The sequence below is a fragment of the Euprymna scolopes genome, chromosome 5 (assembly GCF_053919585.1).
Source record: "Euprymna scolopes isolate OS-2025 chromosome 5, ASM5391958v1, whole genome shotgun sequence".
Lineage (NCBI taxonomy): Eukaryota > Metazoa > Mollusca > Cephalopoda > Sepiida > Sepiolidae > Euprymna > Euprymna scolopes.
In genome coordinates, this window is record NC_136486.1 from 79,017,386 (window position 1) to 79,039,205 (window position 21,820).

General features: G+C 37.4%; 1 protein-coding gene across 3 annotated transcripts in view; it reads right to left on the minus strand.

Annotated features, from left to right (window-relative positions):
- LOC145276871 (SPRY domain-containing protein 3-like) overlaps positions 1 to 21,820 on the minus strand; it is a 333,878-nt gene that overhangs the window by 94,761 nt on the left and 217,297 nt on the right. The gene's annotated exons all lie outside the window — the stretch shown is intronic.

Genomic DNA, 21,820 nt, shown 5'->3' on the forward strand with positions numbered 1-21,820 from the left:
ACAAAGTAATTATTTCTTCCAGGACATGCTGCGCTTAACCACATCTGCTCTATCTAGGATATTGGGCACTTTGATAATCGCAAGTTGTCCCAACTTCCCACAATAATTTGATGAAGAATGCATCATAACATAAAGTAATACCCCTCTTACTCACCCCCTTATCTGAATAAAAAGGAGGAGATGAAGTCGGGGAGGACTGTCTCAATTAAACATTCGCCAATTCATATGATGATAATCTCAAGCCGTCCCCCCACTTAACACAAAAATTTGAAGAGGAATGACGTAATCACCGGAAGTTACCACTCAGCCTATCACCCACCTACTTGAAAAATGGAGGAGATAATATCTGGGATGATTGTCACATTAAACACTCGCCAATCCATGTGATGTGATATATAATCAATTTTATGTTCTTAGTCAATAATAAAGTGACTTGTCTCTTCAGTAACATGGATTTTTTATTGAATCGTATTTGATCCCAGCCAACGTCAGATCTTCTCCTAGTATATATTTCTATCTATCTATCTTATTTAATACCACCAACGTTAGGTCTTATGCTAGTATATATTTCTGTCTATATATCTATCTTATTTAATCATAGGCAACGTCAGGACATCTGCTAGTACATATTTCTATCTCAATTAATCTCTGGCAGCATCAGGTAAACTGCTAGTATATATTTCCATTTATTTCATTTAATCCCAGGCAACTTCAGGGATTATTCTGCTAGTATATATTTCTATCTATTTCATTTACTCCTGGGCACAGTCAGGTTTGCAGCTAGTATATATTTTCATCTATCCTATTTAATCCAGTGCAACGTAAGATGTTCTGCTAGTATATATTTCTATCTATCTCCTTTAATACCGGGAAACGTCAGGTCTTCTGCAAATATATATTTCCATCTATCTCATTGATTCCTGTGCAACGTCAGGTCTTCTGCTAATATATATTTCTATCGATCTTATTTAATCCCGGGCAACTTCAGGTCTTCTGCCAGTATATATTTGTATCTATGTATTTATCTATCTATCTTTTTAATCCCGGCAATGTCAGGTCTTCTACTGATACATATTTCGATCCATCTATTTCATTTAATACCACCGATGTCAGGTCTTATATATATATTTCTATCTATTTCATTTAATTCTGGCAACTTCAAGTCTTCTCCTAGTATATATTTTTATCTATCTCAATCCTGGGCAACGTCAGGTCTTCTGCTAATATATATTTCTATCTATCTCATTCAGTCTTTCTTCTAAAAGACTTGGTATTCCAAAATAGACACCCATCTGATACTGACCAAGTTCAATGTTGCTTTACTTTGGTGATCTACATAAACCCCCTGGTATCCCCCCCCCCATAAACATAGTTAGGATATCACATTTGTACAAATGCTAAACAAAAATGGCTAGTCAAGTTTTAGAGAAATTACATCATTTCCGGTATAATGACTGTGTGACTATTTCGTGCATGTCTCGCAAAGCCTTTTTTTGACGACGTTCCCGGGATGGGGGGGGGTAAAGATCGCTTAGAACTGTTTATATACCCCCTAGACAATAATATCTACGATTTGGTAATGCGCGTAGCATCTAGATTTACTTACAGCGACTTTTACAAAATTATTGATCAATGTGGGGCCAAACTCCATATATCAGACAATTGCTATTCAATCTGAACAATTGGGTGCTGGTTCCCCCCCCCCTCCAACATCTTGGGGAAAAAACAGTCAAAAAGTTGGGTAAACAAACCCAAAAGCTGCCCTGCAGCAAAAGTTTGCTCCTTCTATTTGACCTCATTAATGAGGTCAAATAGAAGCAGAGCAAAAGTTTAGTCCGCTACTTCTATGACCTCATTAATGAAGTCAAATAGAAGCAGTAGAGTTAACTTTTATTGCGGCCATGTGTTAATTCTGTTTTTAATACTTAAATAAATAAATTATAATGTGTCTCGGTTATATGTCGTGGTGGCCCAGTGGTTAACGTAGCACATTTTTTTTTCACACTTTAATTTCCAACTTTGCCTCATGGGTTCGGGTTCGATCCTCATACTTACCCTACCAAAACTTTTCTTTTTATTTTACCCCCCCCCCGGAGTTTTGATTTACCCAAAACCAGACACACCTCCAAACACCCGGGCAACGCCGGGTACCCCCCACTAGTTCATAATAAAATACATGGTTTCCTTTTTAAAACATCACAACTGTTTTGTGTTGTTCATATCAATAAATAATTTCAATCATAATTATTTTTCTACCTTATCGTTTCTCGTGATACTCAGATATATTACTATTTGAAATGCAATAATCAGATAGAAACAATTTTTTTACTTGGAAATCAGTATTTTAATTCTGTGTTATAATGTAGAATACCTTTCAACCAGCTATGTAAATAATCGCCATTAAAGAGAGCTGATGTCATTTCTGCCGACATTAATCAGCATTTTTTCAAATGTAGATAAATACATTGAATTTGGTTTAAATTATGTAGTAATAATGTTGGACTTTTCGGAAAATCTATGCGCCCCCATTGAAAAAAAAATGTTTTCACCCAGACCGAATTAATCATTTTGGCTAATTTTTTGATATTTTTTTCTGAGAGTCTGATCTTTGTAACGATACTAACTTTGTCATTGTTTGTCGCATTTGTTGCAAGTTTTTGGTGGACATACAAACACACACATATTTCACCTTTTATATATTAGACTAGTGGGGGTACCTGGCAATGCCCGGGTGTGGAGAAGTGGTGTAGTAAGGAACCCCCAGTAGGTAGCCCGGATGGAGAGAGGATTAAAAAAAACGTGGTAGTGGCAGGGGTGCTCAGATGTGGATAGGTGGGGGAGGGGGAATCAAAACAACAGTAGGCAGCCTAGGTGGAGAGAGGTGTTAAAAAAATGTGTTAGTAGGCAGGCAGGCTCGAACCCATAATGAGAAGAAGGAAAAGAAAGTGAAAAAAATCTAACGTCTTAGCTAATGCGCCCATTACAAAACCGGAAGTTGCGAGCATTGGAATTAAGCCCAGAACCTTGTCAAATCCAACGGCGACAATGACTTGCGAAAATGGCGACACAAACACGGTTGAGGGTGAAGGAATTATTATTTTTTTGGCCAATTTTTCGATATTTGTCGTCCAATAAACCAAGCTTTAAAACAATACTGATTTGTCACATTCCAATGCATCTGTCAGAAGTTTTTGCAAGACATACAAACATGCACACACATTTTGCTCTTTATATATTAGACTAGCGGGGGGGGGGGGGGGTACCCGGCGTTGCCCGGCTGTTTGGTTGGAGGTGTGTCTGGTTTTAGGTAAATCAAAACAAAAGAATAATAAAAAATCGTTGCCCGGGTGTTTGTGTCCGGGGGGGGGGGGGGAGGAGTAAAATAATAAAAAAAAGTTTTGGTAGATAAGTATGAAGGATCGAACCTGAAGCCTTGAGGCAAAGTGGGAAATTAAGTGTGAAAAAAAACGTGCAACGTTAACCACAGGGCCAACAAGAAATAGTAATGGAAACATGTTTGAATTTATTTAAGTATAAGAATTGGCAGGTGCCCATACTTAATGACTTAATGAGGTCAACTTTCACTGTGGGGCAGTATTTTATTTACTGCGGGGCAGCTTTTTTTATTTTTTTGTTTCCCTAAGATGTTGGGGGAGGGGACCAGCTTCCTATAAAAAGGGGATTGTCAGCAATTGTCTGATATAAGGAGAAACTCCGCATTGATCAAAGCTGATTGCTTTTGGATGTTCCCGGCGATCGCTTTTCGGAAAAAAGCTTTTCTCGAACATACACAAAAAACGAACATACATACACAGACATATTTTCGCTTTTATATATATAGAGACTAGCCTGGGTGCCTGGCGTTGCCCGGGTGTTTGGAGGTGAAGTCTTACCACTACTCCATTATGTGACCAGAAGTCTAAAGTGTTCGAATTTAATGTAGTCAAGATGACTTGTAGAATTTTATTTTTTTACATGGGGGTCACCACTTATCAAGGCCCAGAGGCCACTCAAGGATAAGTTTAATGGATATACATACAGGTGAGCAGTTCTAAGAAAGAAGCCCTGTTCATGGAATCTACGTTTAGGTTTAGGCACAGATAAAGAGTGCGAGAAATTATTGATAGTGGTTCTGGCTAGACGAGTGTTTTTCGTGAAAGTCTGGCGAGATGGACCATAGATTGAAGTTCAGATGAGCACCTGCCATGAAAATAATGATAAATAAGGGACAGGCTCGCTACGTCTCTTCTGTGGGAAAGAGGTTGCAGGGAAGAGAAAAAAGCATCTCCCACTAAGCTATGAAGTCTATTTTGAACTCTGTCAAGACAGGATAAGCTGCTTCTAGCAGCTCCTGTCCAGATGTGGCAACAGTACTCCATCGTTGGCCAAACCTGGCTTTTATATAGGTAGAGAATTGCATCAGGAGTTAGATATCTACTGGAGCGGTAGAAGGGTCCCATAATTTTTCCAGCGACTTTAGCAATGGATTTGATATATGTGTTCCATTTCAGATTGGGAGTAAAGGTCAAGCCCAGAACCTTGTCAAAACATGACGCCTCCCCAAGATGAGAGCCATTCATTTCGATTGAGCTGGGCAACAGAGTGTTGATGATGTAAAGATAGAAGCTTTGTTTTAGATGTTGATTAATTGCCTGTTCAAGTTAAGGGTCCACTGCGGTGCACAGGGAGGAAGTGTCACTTGCATCCCCACAGGGACTTGGTACACAATACATTGTAGTTTATATTGCACTGTAGAGAACCTACTGTTGATTTCATAAATTATTTTTATATAATGGCTTGAATTAAAGTTTAAAATGCAAATATCCAGTATCATGGTTCAGTTGTGCTCTAAATAGAAATATTCATTTCGAATGCGCCCCAGTCATATCAAAGAACTTACTGTTGATTTTATATGCGTGGCTTTTCTGCTTATGAGGTAATAAAACTTCTCAAATGTACTTGTGATGTTAGGTTGTATAAGGCGTTAACTAACTGTTCCTTCTTCCATAAGATTTTTTTTGATTATCGATACTTATTGAAGACTTTTTCTTTACATGGAGGTCACCACTTATCAAGGCTCAGAGGCCACTGGAGGATAAGGTTTAATGGGTATACATTAGTCATTGTTGTTTTAGTGTAGTAAACATTAGTGGGAGTTTTGTAACTTGGATTACTTAGGGGGACGGTTTAAATAAGAACTTGTTCACGTTGGACTTGAAGACAATCAGATTGTAGTCAGCTGGAAAGCAGGCAAACAGAATAGAATTCCACAGGCGAGCAGTTCTAAGAAAGAAGCCCTGTTCATGGAATCTACGTTTAGGTGTAGGCACAGATAAAGAGTGTGGGAAATTGTTGATAGTGGTTCTGGCTAGACGAGTGTTTTTCATGAAAGTCTGGGGAAAGGGGGCACCATAGATTGAAGTTCAGATGAGCACCTGCCATGAAAATAACGATAAAGCAGAAACAGGCTCGCTACGTCTCTTCTGTGGAAAAGAGGTTACAGGGAAGAGAAAAGGACATCCCCCACTAAGCTACAAAGTCTATTTTGAACTCTGTCAAGACAGGATAAGCTGCTTCTAGCAGCTCCTGCCCAGATGTGGCAACAGTACTCCATCGTTGGCTGAACCTGGCTTTTATATAGGTAGAGAATTGCATCAGGAGTGAGATATCTACTAGAGCGGTAGAAGGATCCCACCATTTTTCCAGTGACTTTGGCAATGGAGTTGATATACGTGTTCCATTTCAGATCGGGAGTAAGGGTCAAGCCCAAAAGCTTGTCAAAACATGAAGCCTCCCCAAGACGAGAGCCATTCATTTCGATTGATAGCAGCTGGGCAACAGAGCGTTGATGATGTAATGATAGAAGCTTATTTTAGATGCATCAAAAGTAACCAGCCACTTTTTCCCCCATTGTACCACGTGCTCAAGATCAGAGGAGAGAGAGTCAGAGAGAACTTGGTCGTTTACAGTCTTTGAAGTGCTACCATAGATGGTAGTGTCATCAGCATAGATGTCTACGAATGATCTAAGGATGTGATTTGGAAGATCATTGATGTAGATCAGGAAGAGAGTTGGACCCAGGATGGACCCCTGAGAGACTCCAGCATTAATACTGGGAGCTCCTGATTTCTGCCCATCAACCACTACTCTTAAGAACCTATCAGAAAGAAATGATTTAATAGTTGAGAAGATATTTCCAGCTATACCATGACTGGAGATCTTGTGAAGTAGACCTTTATGCCATACCTTATCAAAGTCCTTTGATATGTCAAGAGCAATTGCCCTAGAGAGGAAGCCTCCGTCGAGGGATTCACCAATCCTATGAGATAACTATAATCATGTCTGCTGTAGATCTAGCAGAACGGAATCCATATTGCATATCACTAAGAAAGTTATTTTTGCTGAGATGGTTGACTACTTCCTTATTTAGCACAGATTCCAGCAGCTTACTCATGATGCATAGGAGACTTATTGGTCTGTATTGAGAGGGAGATGAGCGATCACCTGAGTTCTTAAATACAGGGCATACTGATGAGATTTTACAAGGTGTTGGGAAGCATTTCTCCTTAAGATAACGCTTAAATAACTTTGTAAGTATGCGCGCTAGTTTCGGTTGAAGCCTTTTGAGCACTATAATTGCACAAGACCCTCTAAAAACCACACATAATTGCATTGAAAAAAAATTAAAATGCACAAGATTTATCTCACCAAGAAAAAAAAAATGATTAACTGCCCCAAAACGCTAGAATGGCCCAAAATAGGGGGTTATTTTACATTAAATTCTAAAACAATTTTTGTTTATCTTTCATTAAAGTTTCTCAGGCTGTTCACATGTATTTATCTAAAAAGATAGAATAACATATTTTAAGTGGTCAAGTGTGAGGGAATTTAACAGAAAGTACCAACCCACAACAATACCAAAGAAATATTGCAATTTAAACAATCCCATATTTAGATGTCAGCCTTTTGTACATAAAATGCATTACAATTCAACTTTGAGTTCTCCAACCTCCCCTCCTATAATGGATACATGGCATTTTTAAGGAACTGCAGCATACCTATGTGCATTTACTGAAGACCACTTGAAAATCATCCATTTCTGGAGATTTTCCACAGCACATCCTGATTTTTTGCACAAAAATATGGCAAATTTCATTGCTCAATCTCCTGTTTCAACAAAGATATAACACCCCTATTGAAAAAGTAGTGCAAAAAATGTGACAAAACGCACATGATCTCAAAGAGGAAAAAATATCCAAACGTCATAACTTCCTTAATTTTAATTGGATTCAAAAAATTCAAAAAGACTTCTTCCCAGCTTATCAAGCTCCTCCCATGCCTGCCATTATTGAAATATGTTAAACCATTTCAATTTTTTTTATCTAGCAATTAAGGGAATTCATTTTTTTAAAGAGTTCATTTGACATTAGTGGTTCATAATTATTGGCTTTAGAAAATTTTATGGCTCAGATTTTGAACATCAAATTATTTTTAAATACGCAAACTTAGGTAAATGAGGGGTGTGAAACTTTACAAGAATTAAGATAAACAGACAAAAATAAATTTTATTTAAAACAAGTGACGTCACTCTAATAGAAAACATGACGCTTGAAAAAATAACTTTCTAAAGCTGACAAATCGTTCACAAATCAATTACATTTCATGTCTTTTTTCTACTGAGTGACACATTATTTTGTTTTTAAACTTGCCAGTTATAGACGTTTTTATTTCTTAACTTCACTAGAAACTGAACACCTCCTACAAATATTTAAATATTGATCTTGCGGTTTTATTTTGGGTTTTTTTTTTGATAATCAGGAAGATTAGTTTTCATTCGATAATAATCCGCTGAAAACATTGTAAAAAAGACGAAAATAAAAAATATAGAGGTGGGATACTGCTTGTACACGTAAACCAAAAAAATCATATTTCACATTTTGATTGTTTAAAGCAAAACACTGTTTAACTCAGTGTTAAAAACTGATGCACACAAGTAATATATTTAGAAAGCTTATTTTCTTGTCTTTTCAACCATTTAACTATTTTTAAAACGTGACAAGAAATATGTGAGAAATTGTAAATTGAACAAAGACTGCTTGGGATTGCTTTAATTATATATTTTGATAACTGAATAGCTCTAATTTTATTTTTTTATTTTTTACTCACATTCACCCCTAACAGGGTACGTCGCCACTTGGACGGAAGGGGCCATGCCTAGGAAAGATAAACAAGATGTTGGTTTATTTTACATTTAAACCTCTGCATATCAGTACACCCTGGGAAGCAAGTAGCAGGAAGGGAATTCCAAAGTCTAGCTGTTCAAGGGAAGAAACTATCAGAATAGAAAGCTTTCTGGCATTTAAGGACCTCAACAGTCAAGGGGTGAGATTTTATTGCTAAGCAGGTTTGATGGGGATATGTACGTCAAGGGAGCACAAGTACAACGAGTTCATCAGAACACATTCCATTAAAATATTTGTAAAACAAACACAGATGCAACATTGTTACGATGGGACAGGGGTTGGAGCTTAGTTGATAAAGTAGGACCTATTAGATTGAAAACTCTTTTGTGGACCCATTCCAAGAGGGAAAGGCTAGTGGTGGATGCACTAGCCATTGTTTTAGATTTGTGTACATCTGTTCTTCCCTCACACATATTATAAGCATTATCAGCAAATATACCCATCTCGGAGACATTATTATCAAGGAGGGCACTGATGAATATCAGGAATAATAGTAGTCCAAGGATCAACACTCTGATAACAAAATAGCTCTCACTAACATGTAAAAATATTTTTTTGCATTCATATTTTCAATTTTTTTTTTTTTCTAGAATAAAAATCAACAATAAAAAAAAACATCTGTTGTTTACAGTGTGTTATCGCTGCTACTGCTGTTGTTGCTACTAATACTGCAAGGCAGTCTTCCACCAAAACCCGAATAGAAACGATTTTTTCTGGGTGTCATTATTTTAAATTCCTAGCTACCACATGAGAAAACAACATACAATTATACTTTTAAGGGATAAAAACAGTAAAAAGATTGATTTACTTGACAGTGGGTGTCTAAAGAAAATTTTTTCAAAATTTTCAATATTCATCATTTTGAATTCTTTTTTAAAACATAATGAAAAAATGAGTGGTCAAAAGTATTTTGGACATCCCAAACTATTAAAAGTGACTTCTCTTCTGGTTAGTTTCCAAACTTTATGACAAAATTTTTAAGACATACACAGGGCCCTTACATTTTTATCACTTTATTTGTGTAAAACTCTTAAAATATATAATGTACATTATTAATTATTAATTCATTCGAAAGTATATTTATTTCTGAAAGAAACAGTTGTATTTTGAGGACTGTTATATCCTTACTTTAAATAAGAATACAGCAAGAAACACGGGGTTATGGGTGAAAGACAAAGGGGTTTATTTACAAGGGAATACATAAGAGTTACTCAACATATTTTCTTATTTTCTTTCTGTGTTTTTTCCTTCTGCCTCAGTCACATGAGAGGGTCAATATATCCATAGTTCATTTCATCTATGAAGGGATGTTAGGTTATTCCATTACATCACCTTCCTCCCAAGCTAAATTCTTCCATAGAATTTTGCTTCTACCATTTTTTCTTTTCTTAGACTTTGTCCAAAAGATTTGATCCTTTTCCTTTTCCTTTCACTTCTCCTCACCATTTGTGTTTGTTGATTTTTTTATTTTTGGAGAGTGACTGGATTTCTGAGTTACTGGTACTTCCTTGTTTGGAAGCTGTATATGGAAAGTGTCATATAGCACTTCCATTGGTAACTCTTGGTTTCTGACTGTTTCTATGTATCGGGGTCTTAGTTGGTTAATATGTTTTTTGTGGAAAAAAGTCTGCCCTTTTATAATGTAAACTATTCTCCCAATTCTTCTTGAGATTCTTCCCAAAAACTCTTCCCTGCCCGATAATTTTTGAAGAAAACTTTATCCCCGTCATTGTAAGTCTTGTACCTTACATTATCCTTGAAACTTTTCTTTACTTTTTCTCTTGGGATTAACCGGTCGAACACCAAATGTACCTTCCTGGCAAACATAATTTCAGCTGGGGATAATTTAGCATTTGGATTTGGATTTGGTGTTATCTTATATATTGCTAAGAATTTTTTAATGCTTTTTTCTTCCATGTTGATGTTATTATTCTTTTTTAAAGCTTGTTTAAAACTATCGACAAATCTTTCCACTTGTCCGTTTGATCGAGGGTTAAAAGTTGGTGTTGTAATGTGTTCAGTGTCTCACAGTAGTGCTTGAATTCTTGGCCTGTGAACATAGTGCCATTATCACTAACAATTGTTTTCGGAACTCCAAACCGACTAAATACCTCGTCCAGCGCTCTTATTGTGTTTGCCACTTTAGGGTGTTTGTATTTAAAAATTTCAGGCCATTTTGACATACTATCTACAAATACTAGGTAATAATATCCCTTCAGAGATCCTGCATAATCGATATGGATGCATGCCCAGGGTATATCTGTTTTAGGCCAAGGTTGCGTCCATATGGGGGAAATCTCGCGGCTAGTTGGCAACCTTTACATAATTTCACCATTTCCTCAATGTCCTAATCCATTCCAGGCCAGTATGTGAATCCTCTGATTAGGGCCTTCATTCTGGGGATTCCAGGAAGTCCCATGTGGAATTCTCTTATGATTTTCTTTTGTAATACTTGCGGTATTACCACTCTGTCTGCGTACATCAGAGTTTCATCACACATAGAAAATGGAAACACTTTTAATCCTTTTCTATTCTTTTCGTCTTGTCCCACTTGTTTGTTTTTATCTTATTAATATATTTATCTGTTTTCGCTGCTTTTTTTTATTTCCTCAAGTGTAACAGGAAGTTCCCTTACAGTATTTATTAATATATCTGTTAGTTCATTTTCTTCTTTTAGTGCTGCTATAACAGTTTCTTAAAATTCAGTTTTACTGGGGATCAATCTCAACAAACCATCTGCATGTGCAATTTCACTAGATGCTAGGTGTTTCATTTTGAAATCGTAATTGAGCAAAATCACTAATCTATTTGCTGTATGAGTAGGAATCCCTTTTTTCGAACCAAAAATCAATAGTAATGTTTTATGGTTCGTTTCCAAGACAAAAGATCTTCCATGAATGGATCTTGTTGCATGAGGGACTGAACAAGAGTTTTCACCGGCTAGAGTTACGCCCCCTTACCGGTGTACTCATGTTTGTCAGATGTAAATAAAGACGCCATTTTTTATAGAAGCTGATCAGTCGTTATGTCTTATTCAATCTATTGACATCCTCGATAATGACACATGGTGGCCGCGAGTGGGATAAAGATATGTCTAAGTAAGATATACAAAAGGATAAGAAGTGGAAAGTTATTTGCAGAAACAGATAAGTAACTTTATTGTTCTTGTTTAAAATTGTAATTTGTACGTACGTCACGTGGAAAAAAAAAAAATGTCGGAAGGAAGCATGGAAGAAACAAACAGACCAGTGGCTGGCATAAGACCATCAGCGCCCTTATGTATGAAAGATAATTTATCGGCGAACTGGAAGTTGTTTAAACTGAAATGGCATAACTACGCCATTATTACGTGTTTGACAAGACAGTCATTACAATATCAAACGGCACTTTTGCTTCACACGTTGGGAGATGACGCATTGAAAGTTTACTACGGATTTCAATTTCTAACACCTGAGGATGAAAGAACACCCACCGAAATTATTCAGGCATTCAATAAATACGCTATAGGGGAAACGAATGAAACCTACGAGCGTTACGTATTTCATTCTAGAAAGAAAGGAGGATCAGAGACTGTGGAATCCTTTATTACGGCACTTCGAACGTTAGTAAAAACATGCAATTTTTGTGACAATTGCGTTTCATCAGTACTCAGAGATCAGGTAGTGCTGGGAATACACAACCCTCAGACACAAGCTGAATTATTGAAAATAAGACAGTTAGACTTACAAAAATGTATTGACATTTTTAAGCTGTCTGAAAATGCCACGGTCCAGTTCAGAATCCTAAGGCCTGAAGGAGTGAATAAGGTTGATTTTAAACCGAGGAGAAAGACATCGGCACAAACTGACAGAGATTGCTGGGCGTGTGCATTGCAGCATGGACCGAGAAAAGAGTTATGTCCTGCATTTGGCAAGACCTGTTATCAATGTAATGGGAAAAACCACTTTGCCGCGAAATGCAAAGTATCAAGGAAAAAGAAGGTGCAGGCTGTCAAAACCCAAGATGAGGACCAGGAAAACGACAGTAGTAGTTCAGACTATAGACAGGTAGACAACATAACGATTAAGGAAAAGGTGAATGCTGTGAGTCAAGAGGTGATAAAGGCGGAAATGATGGTGAAAGGAAAACCAATTGCTTTTCAGCTCGATAGTGGAGCGTCCGTGAACATATTGAATGTGAAACACGTGATTGGAAAAACACTGGAACATTCAAATAAGACCCTTGTCATGTGGAATGGAGCAGAAGTGAAGCCGTTAGGGGAGTGTCGAGTTAAAATGATAAACCCCAAAACTGGACAGAAATATGCAGTTAAGTTTGTCATTGTGAAAGAGGATTTCCATCCCTTACTGGGAGCAAATGCAATCCAGAAAATGGAACTCGTCACAATCAATAATGACAAATTCAAAATGGTCGCCAAAGTTTCCCAAATGAATGAATCCAGCACCCAGTACTCGGACAGCATTATCAATGACTTCAGAGAGGTATTCAGGGAAGAATTGGGTCAATTACCAGGTATATTTGCAGGTGGATCCAGGAGTAACACCAAATGCTGCAGCAACACGGAGAATACCAGCTAAAAGTCGAGTGGGAAAAACTGGTTAAGAAGAATGTTATTGAACCAGTGAGCGACCCAACACCATGGGTAAGTGCGTTAGCACTGGTAACTAAGAAAAATGGAAGCCTGCGGATATGTATAGACCCAAGACCACTGAATAAGGCTCTGAAGAGGGAACATTTTCAGTTATCTACACTGGACGATTTACTACCAGAACTGGCTGACAGCAAGGTATTTTCTACCCTAGATCTACGAGATGGATTCTGACATGTAAAATTAGATGAAGTTAGCAGTCGCTTAACAACATTTGCTACACCATACGGTAGGTTCCGGTGGAAGTTTTTACCTTTCGGTATTTCTCCAGCTCCAGAGATATTTCAAAAGACCCTTTTTAACAATGTGTCCGATTTGGAGGGGGTGGTTAACAAAGCGGATGATCTTCTGGTGAATGGGAAGGGTAAAACGATGGAAGAAGCAAGAATTGATCATGACCTAAAACTCAGGAAACTGTTGCAGAGATGTCGTGATCGCGGGATGCGATTGAATGCTGAAAAATTGAAAGAAATGCCGTGTCCAACAGATGTGAAAGGAGTGCAACGATTGGTTGGATTCGTGAATTACCTGGCAAAATTTCTACCACACATATCTGATGTGATGGCCCCAATTCGAAATTTAGTGAAGGCAGATGTGCCATGGACATGGTCCCAAATCCATGAAGAGGCTTTTGGGAAAATTAAAGAGTTAGTGAGTGAGGCACCAGTGTTGAGGTACTATGACCCCAACAAATTTTTGGTCATCCAATGCGATGCAAGTGAGAAGGGCATGGGGGCTGCACTACTACAAGAAAGTTAACCCCTAGCCTATACCAGCCGTGCACTGACCGACACAGAAACTTGGTATGCACAGATTGAAAAGGAACTACTAGCAGTAGTCTACGCATGTGAACGGTTTCATCAATATACGTTTGGTCGACAGATAACAGTGCTAACCGATCATAAGCCACTGGAGGCGATTATGAAAAAACGACTTCAAAACATGCTGATGCGACTACAGGCTTACGATGCTACAGTTCTGTACCATCCAGGTAAGAAAATGTTCCTTGCAGACACGCTATCAAGAGCATACATTTATGCATTGAGCAGTCAAGATATGGACGATGAAGATGATGTCAAGGAAGCAGAATATATTCCTGTAACAGAGAGAAGGCTGCTTGAACTGCGCTCAGCCATGAAGGAAGACAGAAGCATGCAGCAGTTACAGCAAGTAATTCTGGAAGGATGGCCAGAAGAAAAAATACATCTTGACCCAGAGGTGAGACCATATTTTAACATGCGGAATGAAATGACGGTGCAAGATGGTTTAATTTTCAGAGGAAACCGGGTAGTGGTTCCACTGACACAGCGGGCGGTGTTGAAAGAAAAGCTGCATTCCACACACCTGGGAGTAGAAGGATGTTGCAGAAGAGCAAGAGAATGCTTGTATTGGCCAAATATGAACAGTGAAATCAAAGACTATGTGTCAAAGTGCCCCACATGTAGAAAATATGAAGTGGCCAACCCGGCAGAACCATTAATGGTCCATGAAGTTCCTTACAGACCCTGGGCGAAAGTGGGAGTAGATCTCTTTAAGTTTGCAGATAGAGACTATCTGTGCACAGTTGATTATATGAGCAACTTCTGGGAAATCGATCATCTTCTCAATACACAAGCAAAGACAGTGATAACTAAACTTAAACACCATTTTGTATGACATGGAATACCAGATCAGGTCGTAACTGATAATGGGGCCTTAGTTTAGTAGCCAGGAATTTTCTACCTTTGCAAAAAAGTGGTGTTTTACACATACACCAGTCAGTCCATACAATAGCAAGGCAAATGGTAAAGTGGAATCTGCAGTAAAGATGGCAACAAACCTTTTCCGGAAAGCGATGGACGATAAGGCTGATCCATACCTAGCAATGTTGGATCACAGGAATACGCCAGCCAAAGGTCTCTTATCACCAGCTCAGAAGCTGATGTCAAGGAGAACAAAAACACTTCTCCCAACCAGGGAGGATTTACTCAAGCCAGAATTGCCCAAAAATCTGAGAAAATCAGTGAAGCAAGACCGCAGGAGGATAGAACATTCTTTCAACCACAAAGTAAAACCACTTAAACCATTGTATCCTGGAGATGTAGTATGGATGAAACCACACATAAATGGTCAAAAAGAGTGGAGGAAAGCTGTTGTATGGAGGAGACTGGATGAGCGATCATACCATGTAAAAGTGGATGGGGACTTATATCGACGGTATAGAGTAGATTTGAAGAAAACTGCAGAGACACCCCCACTCACATCAGGAATACACCAGCCATATGAAGTGCAGAGCGAGTTACCCAAGAATACAGGGCAGAGTACAGAAGAGATATGTAACTCAGAACCACCTCAATATGAAGGTGAAATAAGAGAAAACCTCAACCCGACCCCATCCCCAACAAAACCAAGTCCGGAAAGGTTGCAGACAACACGGTCAGGAAGAATAATAAGAGATCCTGTGAGATTCAAGGATTTCACAACATAAGTGAAAGGGCAGAATAATCCCTGTTAGGTAGGAGGGTAGTCAGCCCAAGGAATGCCTAGATCACTGCGTTTTGTAGACTGTTTTAATTCTTATCAGACTTTTTGTTGTGTTTTTTTTTTGTTTTGTTTGTCTTTATCTTCTGTTTTTATTATTGAGAAAAGGGAAAATGTTGCATGAGGGACTGGACAAGAGTTTTCACCGGCTGGAGTTACCGGTGTACTCATGTTTGTCAGATGTAAATAAAGACGCCATTTTTTATAGAAGCTGATCAGTCGTTATGTCTTATGCAATCTATTGACATCCTCGATAATGACACAGATCTATGAAACTTTCTCATAGCATACACAATTTTCAATCTGACTGTACTTTCTTTCAGCGGGTAATAAAACGCTTGAGGTGTGAAAAATTGGTTTAGTAGATCCATCTTCCATTCTGTGTAGAAGCATCGCTTCTAAACCATATTCACTCGCATCCTTTTTTGGATTGTAATGTGCTAACGCTAGATCCGACAACAAACATCTTTTAATTTTTAGGAATGCTTCCTCACATTCTTTTGTCCAGAGCCATTTTTTATAATAATTCATTTAATGGTGCTCTTAGTTTGTGCATATTTGGGATATAAGAATTATAGTAGTTTGCTAGACTCAAGAATAACTTTACTACATTGTCTGGTGTCTCTAATTGCTTCTGTCCTATTTGGGTTAGGTCTTCTATCTTTCCAATCAATTATTTGTCCCAAATATTCAATCTTGTCCATACCAAAATTACATTTTTTGAGAGCCACTTTAAATCCATAGTCTTCTATTTTCTCAAATACCTTCCAAATATGGTTTTTATGTTCTTCAACATTTTTGCTTCTTATCAAAATGTTGTCTAAATAAACCATTGAAAAATCTAAGCCTGCTAGCATGGCATCCATAATTTGTTGGAATAAATTTGGTGCTATTTTCCACCCAAACGGCAATTGTTTTAGGGAAAATAATCCTTTATGAGTATTCATTGTCAGGTATTTTTATTTTTGTAGACTTTGACCTGCAAATATGCTTCTGATAAGTCAATTTTTGTGAAAATTTTTCCTCCATTTAACTTAGAAAATATTTACTCAGTGGATAGTTATGATTCTTTAAGCAATCATTCAGTCCTGTTGAAAAAATCCCACATACCCTGATTTTTTTCTTTTTCTTTTTCACATATGTGACATGATGCGGACCGAGCGATGCCGTGTGACCTTGCTAGTCGACACGAATTCAGAGAAATTCGCACGGCTGAATTCTAATGATGATGATGATGATGTTTAAACAGAAATGTCTATGGGATTTTGTCAGAGAGAGAAAAAAAACAAATAATTGTTCTTATCTTATTGTTGGAAATCCATTAACAACGAAAAGGTTGTTTTGGGCCCTCTGTTGAGCGATATGAAGAAATCCAGATTCTTAAGCTGACAGCTTGGGGTGGGAATCGGGGATGAGGGTCGCCGCCAGGCATTGTCGACCTGCGAGTGACTAATAGCTCCTAATAAGGAACACCTCAGTGCAATGAGGGTTAAAAATGGGGATAGATAAAGCCGAAAGGAGGAGTAGAAATCAGGGAAACAGAGAGAGGGAGAGGAAAGGAAAGAAAGAAAGAATAACTCCAAAAAGGTGGATGGAGGAACGGCTGATTTGATAAAAGCAAGACACTTGGCTAATTGGTGTCTTTTTTCGCTGATCCCTTCCCGTGGACTGACGGTAGATGAAGAACGTAGAGTTTGGTAAAGGAAACAAAACTGCCAGCCCCCTAAGTTGCATGACTAGGCAGTGTGTAACTATTATATTGTAAAGTCAAAGACAATAATCAATTCTGTGTTAACCAATTAAGTTTTGACTTTCTTTTCTTTGATTGGAAAGCCGTTGTGAATGCAATATATTTCTCCGATAGCCCAGATGACGGTTGGAAGCTGATTTGAAGCAGAACCGGAAGGAGACCGACGACGACCCGAAGACGAATTCGGCCACTAGACGAAACCATGGGTGGCGCCACAGGTATCGGCTACAGGTGCATTTCAATCACGAGCCTATGCATCTGAGCTGAGCTGCACGGAGGCGTTACACATAAACTGTGGGTGATGCCCATTCAGAGTAGTCCACTTTTTTTATTACTCCGAGTTCTTTGAGTCGATTTAATTTTTTCTCGATTGTTTCTAATGCCGAATACGGAACCTTCCTTTTGGGTTTAAACACCGGTTTCGCTTCATCTTTCAGTTCAAATTTCACTTCTGTTTTAGTACAGCAACCCAGACCTTCAGAAAATACATTTTTAAAATCCTTCTTCAAATCCTCAACAAATCTTCCTGGCAGTTTGGGACTTTCAGATCCTGTCAAATTTACTCTTTTGCAAAATGATTTGATTGGTTTCTCCCATAAATTGAAAAGTATCATCAAATATATACCGAATAGATTAGAATTTCTTCTATTTTAGTTTTTACCGTGTTTTCATTCAGGGTCACATAATATAAAATTCACTCTTAAATTTTAATCTATTTCCAGACATTCCTCTGGCAATTTTCTTTGTATTTTGCAACTTTGGAGAACCAATTTTCTTCCATATTGTTTCATCAATTAACGTTATGTCACTTCCAGTATCCAAAAGACTTTCCGGCCATTAATTCTAACTTCAATATATTTCCATTTTTTACCATATATGGACTCTTTTTTAGAATCAATGCTTACAGTATTTCTACTTTTTGCATACTGTTGACTTGTGTCCTGCACTTATAACATATTTTGCTTTTGAAGTAGCACACTTTTGTGAAGTGATTCTTTCCTCCACACATCTTACAGTATTTTTTTTACATAGTGGTCACCTTGCTTTACCCTTTGTATTTTGTCAACATTTTTCTCTTCGATACTAGTATTATCCTGTTTTAAATTTAACAGTCTCTGGCATTCCTCATAAACTTTCTGTAAGGTTATTTCTATATCTTGGTTCATAATGGATAATATCCTAGAACGAATCTCTTTATCCTTCAAGGATGTTAACCCTTGAACAAATATCAAGCATTTAAACATGTCCTCTTTTAGGTCTTTCAACTTAAATAACTCGCATTGGGCATTTACTCTGCCAGAATAGGCGATAAAGTCTTCATCATCTTGTTTCAAAATATTTAAACACCTATAACAAGTATAAAATAAGCTAGCCCGCTCCCTAAAAATGTTCGATAAAATTTCTATAGTCTCTTTAAAATAAATATCTTTGGGTTTCCTTGGGAGTATAAAATTAATATACTTGGTATTTTCATGGGAATCCAGTTTTTGCAACAATAAAATAATTTTTTCTTCATCCGACCAGGTCTGACATCGTTTGGAAAAAATATTTTCGTATCTATGATAATATGCTGGAAACCTTAAGCCATTAGGTGGTTCATATAAAAATTCTGTCAGCAAATTTGCAATTCCTTCCAGAGTAAACCGACAATCCTTTTTTCTTCTTGTTTCATTAATATTGTTTTTAATACTTCATTTTGTTTTAACTGTTCTTTTTGTAAAAATTCCATCTGGCTGGCTTTGTTGGGCCACCAGTGCTAATTGTATAGTTTTTGTAAACTCAGCTAATTGTTTCTGCTGAAGAATTTTTCTTTTTTTTTTAAACACAATAATAAAACAAAACGTTAACAGTACCTGCACAAAGGATTAAATAAATTTACTGAATAGTTTTTTTTTTAAACCACAAAAAAAAAATTCTTTTGTAGACAAGGTTTTTTTTTGGGGGGGGGGTTACACACACTAAATTGACACCAAACCAACAGCATACGTGTGTCCCTTTCCGCCATATTTTTTTTCTTCTTATGAAACAAAAGAAATTTGAAATGGACAACTTTCTTTCGTTCCAAGAAAAATTGTTCTTTTCAATGCTTCCTGAAATGTCAATTTCTCTTTTTTCTTTCAGTAGGACCGTAACAGACTGAATTAAAAAAAAAAAATTACTTACTTTTTAAAATATGAACCCCCTTGAAATCTGTGATTATCCAATGCGTTTTATCGTCTGTGTGTATTGCTAAGTTTAAATAATCAGATAAGAACAATTATGCGGTTTTAGTATCAATAATTGATTGACCATCGCCTTCTAACATTTACTTGTCTCTTTTGATCATAAGAATAAAAAGTAGGTTTTATTCTTAGGTGCAATAGTCAGTATTTCTAAGTGTAAGTTCTAGGGTTTGGTGTGACTGACAGATTGATCAAATCGGGCCTCTATGACCACCAATCTAGCTAAAGTAAAGACCTAAGTGGTGTCTTGTGGGGCTAAGACTTTCTTTGCATCTAGAACTTGGTCTGTTCAGCCACCAGGATTTTGTCCTAAGGCGTTACAGGTCACAACCCATGGCCAACAGGTTGCCCCATTCAGGGACTCTTTCTCTTTGCACGAGGGAAGCCGGTGTTTGAAGATGATTTTGAAAAACATTCATTAATATTTATTTTTAACAATTCCATTGGATCATTTTTTATTAATTGGAATTTATGTTTTGCTTGATAGAGATTTTTTTGTTTTAAACGGTTTGTATTTGAAAAGTTGAGGTTTTCTTCTGATTCCTTTTTTTTTTTAAATATCTATTTAGAGTTTCAATGAGTGCTTTAGTTTCTCATGTCAACAGAGATTGTTAGGTAAATATTGTTTGTTTGAAATCTACTCTTTCAGTGTCAGAGAAGATTTCATATCTAAGAGTGGTGTTGATAGTCTCAGTTTGAGAAGGTTTTCTTTATTGGAAAGCTGATTATATTATTTGTTCTCAGTGGGTTTTATTGTAGAGAGAACATTGGGAGTGGAATTAATTTTAAAAATGGAAGACTGTAGCTCCTTTTGAAGTTCATCTAGATTCAGTAATTTTCTCATAAGAAGCATGGAAGGGTATTTTGGTTGTTTCATCATTCTTGAGTTGTTTTAACAACTTTTCCCATTTTTTGAAAAGGAATGTTGAGTGTACAGGGAGTCCTCGGTTTACGTTTGTTCCGACTTTCGAGGTTACAAACACTGTTTCAAGGTTACAAACACTCTCCATAAAAATAAAAAAATAATATCAAGCGTCATTCTGTCTTACGTCATAGCATCGTAAGCGACATGAACTAGTTTTTGGCACATGGCGGAGGAATACGCTTTGTTTTAGTTGTGGGTGAGGAAGATGATGTAACTAATGATGCCTCAGTCTCAGCTTACACCGGTTCTCTCTCGCGCGTTTGATCATTTTCTTTTTAACTTTTTGTTATTTGTTCTGGCTCTCAAGTGTAAGGCAGATTCTTTTGATGGTAGTGCATCAAAGAAAAGAAAGGCCATCACCATGGAAGTTAAATTGGACAAAGCAATCTAAAAATGGTGAAACATCAACGAACATTGGCCTTAGTCACTTGGCCTTAGTCATTCAATTGTGGCTACCATTAATAACGATAAAACATGTGAAAGGATTTGCTCCTGTGAAAGCGACAGTGATAACAAAGCAGCATAGTGGTCAAATTATTGAAATGGAAAGATTGTGCTTTGGTTGATCCAAATGAAGGTGGTTTACCCTCCACCTAATACTTCTTACAGCCTATGGAGCCAGGAGTGATCGCTTCGTTTAAGGCCTGCTATCTCTGAAGGACAATTGCTATGGCATTACAGGCAACTGAAACCAGGAAGGATTCGACTCTGAAGGAATTTTGGAAGTCCTACAACATCGTTGATGCTGTGAAGAATATTGCTGATTGCTGGGAGGATGTTAAGATAACAAACATGAATGGGGTTTGAAAAAAAAATGTGTTCTTAATTTGTGAATGATTTCCATAAGTTTGAAGACACAGATGACCATGTTATTAAGAACATTGTAAGGACATCGATCTGGATATGAAGGTTGATGATGTTACAGAGCTGCTGGAATCTCATGGAGAGGAGTTATCTGATGAGGACCTGATACAACTGGAGAAGTAGATCATAGAAGAAGAACCCACCCCAGAGTATAAGGCTTTCACAAGGCAGGGCTTGGCAAAACGTTTTGCTGAGATGCAGCTAGTATTGGTAACTTTTGAGGCTCAGGATCCCAACTTGATAAGGTTCATTAGGGTTTCCAGAAGCATCATGGATTTACTACAATGTTACAAGGAGATCTTGGATGAGAAGAGGATCCTGCCTGTCCAGTTTAACCTGGAGCGGTATTTTAAGAAAGTAGACCTGCACCCTCAGTTACTTCTACTACTCTCTTCACAATCTTCTATAGATTCTGTTTCACTTCCAGAGAATCCAGACTCATTTGCCCTAGTTTTTCTAGCACATTCTGCAGCTTCTTCTCCACAATAAACCTCTCTTTGCGTCCCTTGCAACATCTTTTCTAGTGTGCAAGCCAACCAAAGGAATAAAGGTAAGAAATTGTTTTCTATTTTTTAATACTTTTTTACCATTAACTATTGCATTTTATTATAGTACAGTATTTTTCATGTTCTGACTTACACTGAAATT